This window comes from Astyanax mexicanus, chromosome 5, assembly GCF_023375975.1.
Source record: "Astyanax mexicanus isolate ESR-SI-001 chromosome 5, AstMex3_surface, whole genome shotgun sequence".
Lineage (NCBI taxonomy): Eukaryota > Metazoa > Chordata > Actinopteri > Characiformes > Acestrorhamphidae > Astyanax > Astyanax mexicanus.
Window position 1 is genome coordinate 7,771,931 of NC_064412.1, and position 11,891 is coordinate 7,783,821.

An 11,891-nucleotide genomic window follows, 5' to 3' on the forward strand; every position below is an offset into this window, starting at 1 on the left:
CCTGCTGTTATTGGATGTTATTGGACTGATCCAAGATCTGTTAAAAAAAAAAAAAAAAAGGAATGGTGGTCCACACACTCAATTCTCAAAAAAAAGAAAGAAACTCAAGACATCACCACTGGGTGGAATGTGGAGAGGAATAAAAGATTTGACCACCGCCAGACTAGCTAGGGCTAGGCCAGGATCTGCCGTCAAGATAAGAGCCTCCGGTAAATCCCACCCCCCACCATCTTCCCACAGCTCCAGCGTTAGAAGCACAAGGCCTAGCAGGAGCAAAGCCCGCAGCAAGTCCCTTTTATCCCCCTACCTATTCAGAGTGAATCCTCCAGGCCTGAAAGTGCTTCCTGACCAGAAGATCCTGGAACCCATACATTATTCAGTAGCATTTAAAGTTTAAATTCCTATTTGGTTGAGAACGGGGGTGGTCTATGCTCTGGTACAACACAGGGAAAGGGGCAGGGAGAGAGCACGAGAGGGACTGAGGAGAGACTGGGGGGGAGGAGGAGGGTGCAGAGAGAAAGAGAGAAAAAGCCACTTTTCTTCCTTTCTTCCTTTCTTCCTCTTATTCTATCATCTTGCTCTATGAAGCCAACTGTGAAATAGACCTAAGATGTGAGGCTTTATAACAATCACAGCAGGCCTGTTTGGCACCCGGGTAATTTCCACCCAAAATTCCGCTGATTGCACTGTGAGAAAAGGAAAATCCCGGCGCCGGAGAATGTCAGGGGACGCGCTCTGCGGAGTATAGACCTGCAGGACGAGCAACAAGCGCTTTTCTCCTTCATAAAGCGAGCTTCCCGCTCACAATAAGAGGACAAAAGTGAGGCGACGCACTGTATGATGGCGCACATTTTCTCTCTGCTTCCTCTGACAAATGCCAACATCTTCAGCCAAGCTAAATTGCCATGGTAACACAGTTCTTGATGACTGCCAGTGGGAACAAAGAAACAAACCACACAAGGCATCTAAAACATTCGAAACTCGGAGAAGAGAGAGAGAGAGAGAGAGAGAGAGAGAGAGAGAGAGCGTCTCACATGAACTTACTAACTTATCATCCACTCATCCACAAGCTCTTTGTCTCTGAGCTGATGCAGGTTTCTGCCTCTTCGCAAATTGCATTGTTAATGAAAACCTCTGCCGGCCCTTTATCAATTCAGATAAGAAGAAAATTATTACTTCACTCTACCTCACTCTACATTACTCTACTTTACTCTACATTGTTGTACCGCACTCTACCTCACTCTGCCGCACTCTACATCACTCTACATCCCTCAACCATACTTTACTTTACATTGTTCTAAATTGTTCTACCTTACTCAAAACCACTACTGGCATTTTATTAGTTCAGATGAGATAAAGAAGAGTGAAATATTACTTCACTCTACCTCACTTTCCCTCGCTTTACATCTCTCAACATGGCTCTACCTCACTCTCCCTCAATTTACCTCACTCTACTTTACTCTACATTTTTCTGCCTCACTCTACCGCACTCTACATCACTCAACCATACTTTGCATAATTTTACATTGTTCAAAATTGTTCTACATTGCTCTATATTGCTCTACTTCACTCTACATTGCTCTACACTGGTTTACCTCACCATACATTGCTATTCATTGCTCTACCTCACTCTACTTCACTTTACATTGCTCTATATTGTTCTGTCTCATTACTTTACCTAACTTTGCCTCACTCTACATGGCTCAGCCTCACGCTACGTCACTCTACATCACTCTACCACACTCTAAATTGTTCTACATAGTTCTGCCTCACTCTACATTGCTCTACATTTTTCTACTTCATGATACATCACTCTACCTCACTCTAAATTGTTCTACATAGTTTTGCCTCACTCTACATTGCTCTACATTTTTCTACCTCATGTTGCCTCACTCCACATGGCTCAGCTTCACTCTACATTTCTCTACCTCACTCTACTTCACTTCACCTTACTCTACTTCACTGTACCTTTTTCTACCTCACTCCACATTCATCTACCTAACTCTACCACACTCTACATTGTACTACCTCACTATACATTGCTCTGCCTCACTCTACATCACTCTACATCGCTCTACATTGGTCTACCTCACTCTACCTTACTATACATTGCTCTACCTACCATATGTTGCCTCACTCTACATGGCTCAGCCACACTCACATCACTCTGCCTCGCTCTGCTTCACTCTGCCTCCAGCCGTGTTATGTAATATAATTTGAGAAAACTCTGCAACATGAAGAGCTCCCTCTATTGCTGAACGCAGGTAATGCAATTTAAGTTTGCTGTTATTTACAATATTATCGCACCTCTTACAATGTGTTCATCATAAAAACTCATATTCCAATCATGCTAAAACATTGATTTCTCTTACAGCCAAGGAAAATCTGAAATCTACCCAGAAAACCAGAAGACTTCCAAAAGCACTGTCTTCCACTCTCACCTCACCCGACTGTGAAGAGAGGGGACGGGACGCAGCATAATCCATTAAATATAGGAAACTATGCAATGTTCCACCAGGAGAAGAAAGCAGTGCACTCATAGAAGAGCACTTAAAATATTTCACCTCCTTGCTCCGCCATGACATGCTAAATGTGAATAATTAATCTAGTTCAATTAGAACGTGGCACGCCGGAAAGCTTTTTTTGTGTGCGGACTCCAATTTCAAGGGCACCGTTTTGAGTGACGGCACTAGAGGTTAAAGGCTGACGCATTAATAACAGTAATTACTAAATCTGTTCTGCACCCCCCTCCCCCACCATGTACACAAAGCTTGTCAAAAAAAAAAAAAGTCACTTGACCTGCATTTAAGGCTGTAACTTCCATAATCACGGAGGAGACTTTATTTAGTGCCAGCTTTGTTAGAGCACACTGGTTTGATTAGTGCTTGTGATGAGTAGCTGGTAAAAAAAATGAATATAAAAATAAATAAATATATATCAAATGACAGCAAAGCTTAGCTAAAGGCAAAGCAGAGCTATTTCTGACAAATAATATTTGCTTTGAGATTTAAAACTACAAATAGAGAAAGCTCCGCGGGAAAATTAGACATATTAGTAACACAATTATTATTTCAAATAAAAGATTATTCTGAAACCCTAACCGTGCACAGCCATGAAACTCCAACTAGATAGAAAAGCTAATCTGATTTAGAAAGCACAACACTGATTTATCAAAGTCATCTCTCATAAAGTGCTCTCAGTCAAGTGCAGCGGATTCATCCCTCAACAAAAACAAGAAATGTATTTCCATGGAAATAAAATACAACATTTAATAGACCATAGTATCCCATTTATAATGCTGGGCTAAATGGCTCTGATACAAACATAAACCGCAACAGAATATAGAGAGAACATCTGTTCAATGCTTTATTTATTCAACCATTTGAACCATTTCCAAAGGTTTATTATAAATAAGTTGGTAACTGTTTGCTTTTAGCATATTTTGTTTAGTCCCACAGGGATCTATTGAATGATCTTTATTAAAAAACATCATCCTTAAAGTCGCTTTGGACAAAAGCGTCTGCCAAATGTAATGTAATGTAATGTAATGTAATGTAATGAATAACTAATATAAACATAACTACATAGTTTTTTTTTTATCATTCTTTTTATTTTTTTATTTCTAATTTTCTCCCATTTTTCTCCCCAATTTGGCTAGGCCAATTGTCTCACCCATTCAGCTCCTACTCCCCCATCACTAGTGATGCCACAACAGAAGGAGGGTGAAGATTAGCACACGCCTCCTCCGATACATGTGAAGTCAGCCACCGCCTCTTTTTGAACTGCTGCTGATGTAGCACTGCCGAGTAGCATCACAGCGCTAACGCTCGGAGGAAAGCGCAGCGAGTTCCGCTACATCAGCTCACAGACGCAGCCTGATCGACATCAGTGATAAGGGAAAAGAGCTCCGTCTACTGTACCCACCCAGAGAGAGCATGGCCAACTGTGCTCTCTCAGGGCTCCGGCAGCTGATGGCAAACTGCATGACCAGGATTGAACCAGCGATCTCTTGATCATAGTGGATCATTGTCGCCCTGCTTTTGAGAATTTAAGTTAAATATCAGCTAATATCAATTAATCTTTATTAAGACTTAATTATAAGCCATGTCATTCATCAGATACATGAAAATGAATGCAACATAAAAACATGTGAAGTGTTCGCTTCATAATAACAGAAAATCAAAAAGCAATACTGGTGCTGCTTCACTGCCTCTACAATAGCTTACACACACACACCAACATGCATACACACACACACACACACACCACACATACACACAGAGTGCCTGGCGGAAGCTGGAGGGCGAGTTCCTCTGGCTCTGGCTCTCGGAGCAGGTGTGAGATTGTAACACAGTGGATAATTTAAGCTAAAGGTCTGCACCAGAGGCTCCTGAAGCAGGTGCTGGACCGCAGCAGCACCCCCTCAACTAGGATCAATTAAAAAACACCCTAATGGTCTCATTTCCAGGAGCCATAACCACCCCCAACTCATTTGTAACCCATATCTGTCATCAGTAGCATCCCTGCGGCAATATCCATCACCTCCCACCCCTTATAACCCCCCAAAAACCCTCACTATGGTTTATTCTCAGACTCGGTAAACGGTAATCAATGTCGTCCGGGGCTCACTGCTTCATCCCAGCGATTTATCAGCGCCGGGGCCGAGACTGTAGGGTCCCACGTGTTCGCGGGCCAGTCAGACATAAATCACAACCAATCTATAGAGCGCTCGTCTGTGCGCCCGTGATTTACAGACAAACGGACTGTGTCCTGCCCGTATTTACACACAAACTACGTGACTCGGCGGTGGTAGAAATTTCAGCCTCAGCTTTATCACAAATCAAACTGCCAGCGCCGTCCACTAGGAGAGTCAGTGTTTTCTTAAATGTTCTCTGAAGATTACTGAATGGTTCTTGTCTTGGACAAACAGTTCTAGTAAAAGTTAAGTCAGTTGTAGTCTATAGAAACTTGTATCATGTTTTTTTTTCTGTTTCAAGTTTGTTACAGCTTTAAAAAGGTTCACACTAACACATTCCTTTATAGAAATCTGTTGTAAAGATTTTTTTTTTGAAGCAAATAACATTTAGAATTTGTATTTTTTTTAAGTGTGGAAGTAAGACAAAAAATGTAGAATTATTTAGATTGGAATTGTGGGTCATATTGTGGGCAATACTCATAAATACAGCTACACAATATATTTTATTTGTTTCTGCATTGCCATCCTAAAGTGGGAATGTGCAATAGTCACACAACAGAAAGTGCAATGTCCTACAATGTTAATAAAGACTTTTATTTTGCTGTTTGATACAAAAGAAAAATTCACTCTGTTCTAATGTTCCATCACGTATTTATCAGAGACAGATTATATCTTCAATGTATTCAAAGTGCATTATTAAAGGGGAATTGACTCCACCCTGGGAGAGGCACTGGGTCATTTTTATGGGTTTAGGGGCAGGGCAGGAGGGAGAGCTGATTGGCTGAGGTGCAGCAGCAGTAGTTCTAGTATCATTATGTCAGGGGCATTTAATGATCTTAAGATGTCATTGATAATAATAGTGTTTCAATAATTTCTAAGACAATATATTGTCCACGAAAAGTTATCATTATGACAGGCCTAAATACAGCATACATTTAAAGAGAGTACTAAAAAGCCAACCCAATTTAACCCCTTAAGACATATGGCAATATATTTTCATATATTTTTTTGTTCTTTATTTTTTTTAAACCAGCCAATGAGGATAGCCTTGCTCACTCCATTGGAAAATAAATAAAAATAGCAACTCAAACATTAGGGCATGGCAATACTAGTGCCAATAAGGCAAAGTTAGAGCTCATTCTTACAAATTTTATGTGCTTTCCAAGACTTTTTATCATTTTTTAAATCATGTTTTTATATTTGTTCCATCACTGAAATATAAATCAAGTCTAAAATGGTTAAAACAAATATCTGATTATGTCCATCCAAACATGTCATATTTATCAATGAAAACTCAAAGATCAGACCCCACTCCCATCTACCTATAATCTGTCAGTCACTCAATAGCCTTGAAATAGAAGAGTAAAGAGAGTCAGCACACTCCTCCCAACACAACAGCTCAGTCTCCTCAGGCTTTAACAAAGACTTCTCCTCAACTGCAGCCGATTTAGAAATGGAACAAACCCTATGTGGTCAATAGAGAACATGAACCCCCTCCAGCACAGAAGACACAGAAGAGTTCGCAAACCTGGAGGAAGCATGAGAGAGTCATGTTTACCTTCATTCCCAAACAAATTCAGGAGAACATACCTCACTTCACATTTAATAGAGGGTTTTATCTCTTTTATCTCCCCATGGTGATAGCAAACAAGGACACATTCACTTCCAGTTTTATTTAAAATAAATAAATAAATAAATAGAGAGATTTGTGGCTTAAGAAAGCTTTCCTATATTTAAAGGTTTTTCCCATTTACATTTCTTTATTAGAAATGTAACAAACTTAAACTTCAAACATGTTTTTTCTCTGTTTTTCATATATATATATATGTATATATATACATCTACCATCGAGCTGGGATATAGCCTAATTTTCACACCAAAAAAAAGAATTTTCAATTCAATCGACTTAAAATCATGGTTCAAACTAGGTTTACCTTTATTTTGGCTTCACTTTCTCATTTGGGTTAACCCTCCTGTTATGTTACAGGTCAAATTGACCCGTTTTTAAAGTTTGAAAATCTAGGAAAAATAGTTAAAAGCGTTTTTCTGCTGCTTACCTTAATTAATATAATCAACATATAATATGAAAATGGTTCATCCCACATATTTGCAACCATTCCTTGCAAAAATAAAGAAACAATTTAGAAATATTGTGTTTTTTTTGTTTTTTTTTTTTTTTTTTTTTAGGAAAAAAATGTGAATTATCCTATATAATTGAACCATTACCTGATAAAGGTAATCAACAACACCACTGCACTAAATATTGATAGAATAATTAGTAATGGAGTAAGTAATTAAATATTTACACTTCTTGTTAGGATTTTTTTGGTTTCTTTGGATAATTAAACTTGAACCAGGTCAAACTGACCCAAAAACACCATTACTGTTCCTGACAAATGAACATAACAGGAGGGTTAAAGTGCAACCAGAAACAAGCCAAAAACATACAAATGCTCCTTCAATGTTGGGTTGGGTTGAATCTATGAATAGTTGAAAAGTGAATCTCTTCACAAATCGTCTGCAAATTAGAATCAGGTATATCAAAACATTGTCCACAAACCCATGTGTTGATATCACACTCCTGTACACACAGCCATGGGGAAACTCAGAGACACACTCTGGATTATACTTCAGAAAACATGTTTGTGACTAAAAACTGAGAAAAAACATCAGAAAGTGGGTCAAACAAAGTTCATTTGAAAGAAACTTTGAAGGACCTTTATTTATTGAATGTTTTCCACAATGGGTTAATCACGGATCCTTAACGGAAAATGATGTCACTGCAGTTTGTAGAAACGTTAGGATTTCTAGTCATATACAGTACAGGCCAAAAGTTTGGACACACCTTCTCTTTTTCAATGCGTTTTCTTTATTTCCATGACTATTTACATTGTAGTTTCTATGAATAAAACTATGAATGAACACGTGTGGAGTTTTATGTACTTAACAAAAAAAGGTGAAATAACTAAAAAAAAAAAATATATATATATATATATATATATATATATATATATATATATATATATATATATATATATATTCTAGTTTCTTCAAAATAGCCACCCTTTGCTCTGATTACTGCTTTGCACACTCTTGGCATCATTCTCTCAGTGAGCTTCAAGAGGTGGCCACCTGAAATGGTTTTCCACCAGTCTTGAAGGAAGGAGTTCCCAGAGGTGTTTATTAGCACTTGTTGCCCCTTTGCCTTCTTCACTCTGTGGTCCAGCTCACCCCAAACCATCTGGATTGGGTTCAGGTCCGGTGACTGTGGAGGACAGCTCATTTTTTGTTAAGTACATAAAACTCCACATGTGTTCATTCATAGTTCTAATTTAACAAATAACATTTTTGTATTTTCTCAGAAGACAAACTTACAATAAATAACACATATGCCACAGCAGTGATATTCTGAGCATGAATTTACGTCAGCAGTGCTACTCTAATCGAACATTTTGCTAGTATTTCCCACGCCATTAGATTGGAGAAAAGAAAAAGGTTGGGCTGGAGTTCGGGGAAGCTTCACAGGAGGGTTTATATAGGGCGGAGAGTGGGAGGAGTAATGTCGTGGATCAAGCTCCCAAAATATATTAAAAGTTATGTTCATAACTTCACTTACTGAAGCAGTGCTATTCAACTCACATGTGACTGAAATTTACACAGAGAAAGGAGGGCAAAGGCTATTTAGCTCAGTTACTAGCTAAAGTGCAGCTTGCACCTTTTAGCTGGAAAACACGCAGTTGGCGAGGATAGCAAAGTGATACCATGCGTAATAAGTGATAAATGATGCCAAATGCTTTATTTCATTTAATTGATATGAGTAGAGCATAAAAAAATTAAACTAAATCTGCTGTTAGTTGTCTAAGTCTGCATACTCTCTCCCACATTGTCTTCAATTGTTTATTTCTATCATTTCAGTTGCCAAATATTACATGAATCCCTATTCATGGACCCAAACGTTTTCTATCTTTATGCCTCTACTTGTAATCTCATCACTTTAAAATGAGGTACAGTGTGAATATTCATAAAACTAAGCCACACTTATCAGAAAATCATCTCAACATTATGCTGGACTTATATCAGCACTGATAACGGCTACAGTCTACAGTAAACAATCGAGTAAGCCTATTAACAGCTCTGAAAGTTACACAGACTAATTACAGGCAAAGCAGTTGAGAGCATTATAGAAACGTATGCCTGTCATGTATGATGGATGGGCAGAGAATTTGTCTATTATCAGTAGTGACAAGCAACTCCTTAATCCTTACTGTGCTTCTTTTACAATATTTCTTTTTTCTCTCAGAGCTGTCAGTGTTGTATAGTGTCATTACTCATTTCAGTTTAATAGTTATTATGTGGTGGGAGATGCATCATACAATAGATAACATACAGCCTAGATAACTACAGCATGTACAATACAGTATGTAAAATAGACACAGTATAAACAAAGTGAGGGATGCTGTAGGTATGCGAGTCCAAGGAGGATGAGTTTTATTGAGTTTTCATTTGATGAAAATATGCAGGACAAACTGTCTGTACAACTCATCTTCCAGGATGCTCAAGCCTCGCAACAATAATAAAAAAAATGAATAAAATGACTATAATAACATATATAAAAAGATATAATGCAATGCATATGCAAATTCTTAATAATAAAGGCGCTACAAAGAGTTTATTTTCAGTTTTGTGAAAGAAGAACCTTTCTGTTTGGTTGCTTAAAGAATGTTCCATATGTGAAAAACAGTAACATTTTAAATAAGTTTTAACAATTTAAAAGTTATCTATCAATTTTCTGACAGGTAAAATTGTGCCAATCACCACTGCCAGTATTTTAACATATAATCTACTGATTTAATAATACACTGTATACTAACACAATGGCTAATACAATTTAAGAAAAAAAATATATATTATTCTTGAAAAATAAAGGCAGAAGTTGCAATATTGGATATCGGTTATATAACTACTACAGACAATCCCAAAATATTTAATATTTTTCTAGGAAAAAACATTTTATTTTGTCTGAAATATGTGTTTAGAGTATTTTTAAACTGTTACCAAAACTGTATTCAACAGCCATTTACTGCAGTGGTTTGACATATGGTTTACTCTACACCCATTTATTACAATCTTTTACTTTTAATGGAATTATTTGGCCAATAAAAGCACTTTAAGTATTTAAAATAAGTACATTTTTAGGTATTTATAGATTTTTTTAAATAGATTTATGGTATTTCATTTGTTTAATGGCTAAAAGTTGGTTAATGTTTTTATGGGGTTTTTTTTTTTTGGGGGGGGGGGGGTTCAGCAAAAACAAAAACAAAAAAAAACAGTGCATCTCTTTACAATACCAATTTATTTAGTTATAGTCATGCACACAAAGAGAGCAAATGGTAAAGGTCTAATGGAAAACATGTCTCTCCAAAACAGAAACTTTACAGGAGAGAGATAAGATAAAACCTTCTTAACTTTCAATAGAAGTCAATGTAAAAAGAGTTAATTTCAGATAAATTTGGAGAATTTCTATTGGTACAGTTTGTGTGTTCAAATTATGTAATACACTAAAAAATGACAAAAGTGGAGACATTTTTTTCTTTTTTTATTTGGACAGTGAGGATTTATTAATATCATAACATATTGGACCACTGATATTTGGTGAGTTTTGGTGAAATCTGGTTTAAAAAAGCATCCTCTTCCTTTTTTTATGTATTGCAAAAAAAAGGTACAGCAATATCATGCAGCCCTATTTATTAGCACGATTTGGACAGATTCAGTGTTGTTAAGGGGTTAGCAGGCTGCTGTTACGATCCCAAAATATATATAAATACAGTCACACCACGTTCCTCCTCGCAGTGCATTTTATCGACCAGTAAAAAGCTTTATTCAAGACTTTACAGAAATTCCATATTTCAAGCGGCCACAGCCTCTGACATCGCTTAATTCCCCATGAATTACAGCGTCGTCGATACACACTTCACCTCCAACAGGAAACCAGAGCCAACCTAAAAACACACACATCCCACACAGCAACCTACAGAGCGTTTATGGGTGTGAGGTAAAAAAAAAAAAAAAAAAAAAAAAAAAAAGGCTTCGGATGCTAACCTACCTCACTGACACGAGATGTAGCAGGTGTAGCAGTAAGTGTGTGTGTGTGTATGTATGTGTGTATGTATGTATGTATGTATGGATGGATGGATGGATGGATGGATGGATGGATGGATGGATGGATGGATGGATGGTAACGTGGAAGGAAATCAGTGAAAGCTCATAAATAGGATGTCCTCCTGACTCTTAAGACTAGAGCTTCCAGATTTAGCCCTTACATCTATTACAAACTCAATTATCAGTTAGCTTTTTAACTTTTCCACAGCAGCCAAGCTCCAACCTCCTCCACACGGAGCCTAATCAAACCTGTCAGCCTCAAAACTTCCCATATCATTCAAACTAAACAGCCAGCAGCCAGGCAACAAGTTCCACCACAACGCAGCATCATTTAACCCCAGACTGACTCGTTTCCAGCAGCCTAAAAGCTCACCAAAATAACATCCAGCAGCCACCCTGTATTCAAACTACCCGCTGACCACACTACAGCTCCAGAGAGACAGAGAGACACAGGGGAGCACCGCGCGCACAGACACCAACACGCGCGCTCTTACCCTGGATCTGAAGCCCGGCGCAGTGCCGCTGAAGCTGCTGCTGGTGCTGATGCTGGAGATGCTGGTGCTGTTGTACTGGTTGTACCGGTGCTGTTTTCTCTCCCTGGTATGAGTTTGAGATCCTCCCGGTTCGCAGTTGCTCCTCAGATGAAGCTCCGCTCGTGCGCTGCGGCGAGAAACAAACGGTGGCGCGCGCATCCCCTCTCTCTCTCTATCGCGCGCCACGCCGGTAACGGAGCTCGCGCGCTCTACAGCGGAGAGAGGGAGCCGCGCACGGAGAGCCCCTAGTGGAGAAGCTGGGAAAAGAGAGAGAGAGCGAGAGAGAGAGAGAGAGAGAGAGGAGGGGGTGGAAGAAGGGTATAGAAATTTGGAGTGAGAGAGAGAAAGGGGGTAGACAGAGTGAGACAGAGAAAATGAGAGAATAAGAAAGAGAGAAAGTGATAGAGACCAAAGAATGGGTAGAGAAAGAGAGTTATAGAAGAGGGGGATAGATAATTGGAGCAAGAAATAGAAGACAAGGAGTAAGGAAGAGGGGAGGGTGG

The 11,891-nt window shown here is 38.6% G+C and overlaps 1 protein-coding gene across 1 annotated transcript in view; it reads right to left on the bottom strand.

Annotated features, from left to right (window-relative positions):
- LOC103036892 (cadherin-22) overlaps positions 1-11,577 on the bottom strand; it is a 330,834-nt gene extending 319,257 nt beyond the window's left edge. The window contains exon 1 of the mRNA XM_022675617.2: positions 11,350-11,577. The gene's annotated coding sequence lies outside the window, so the exon portion shown is untranslated. The remainder of the gene's footprint in view (positions 1-11,349) is intronic.
- Positions 11,578-11,891: the final 314 nt, after the last annotated feature.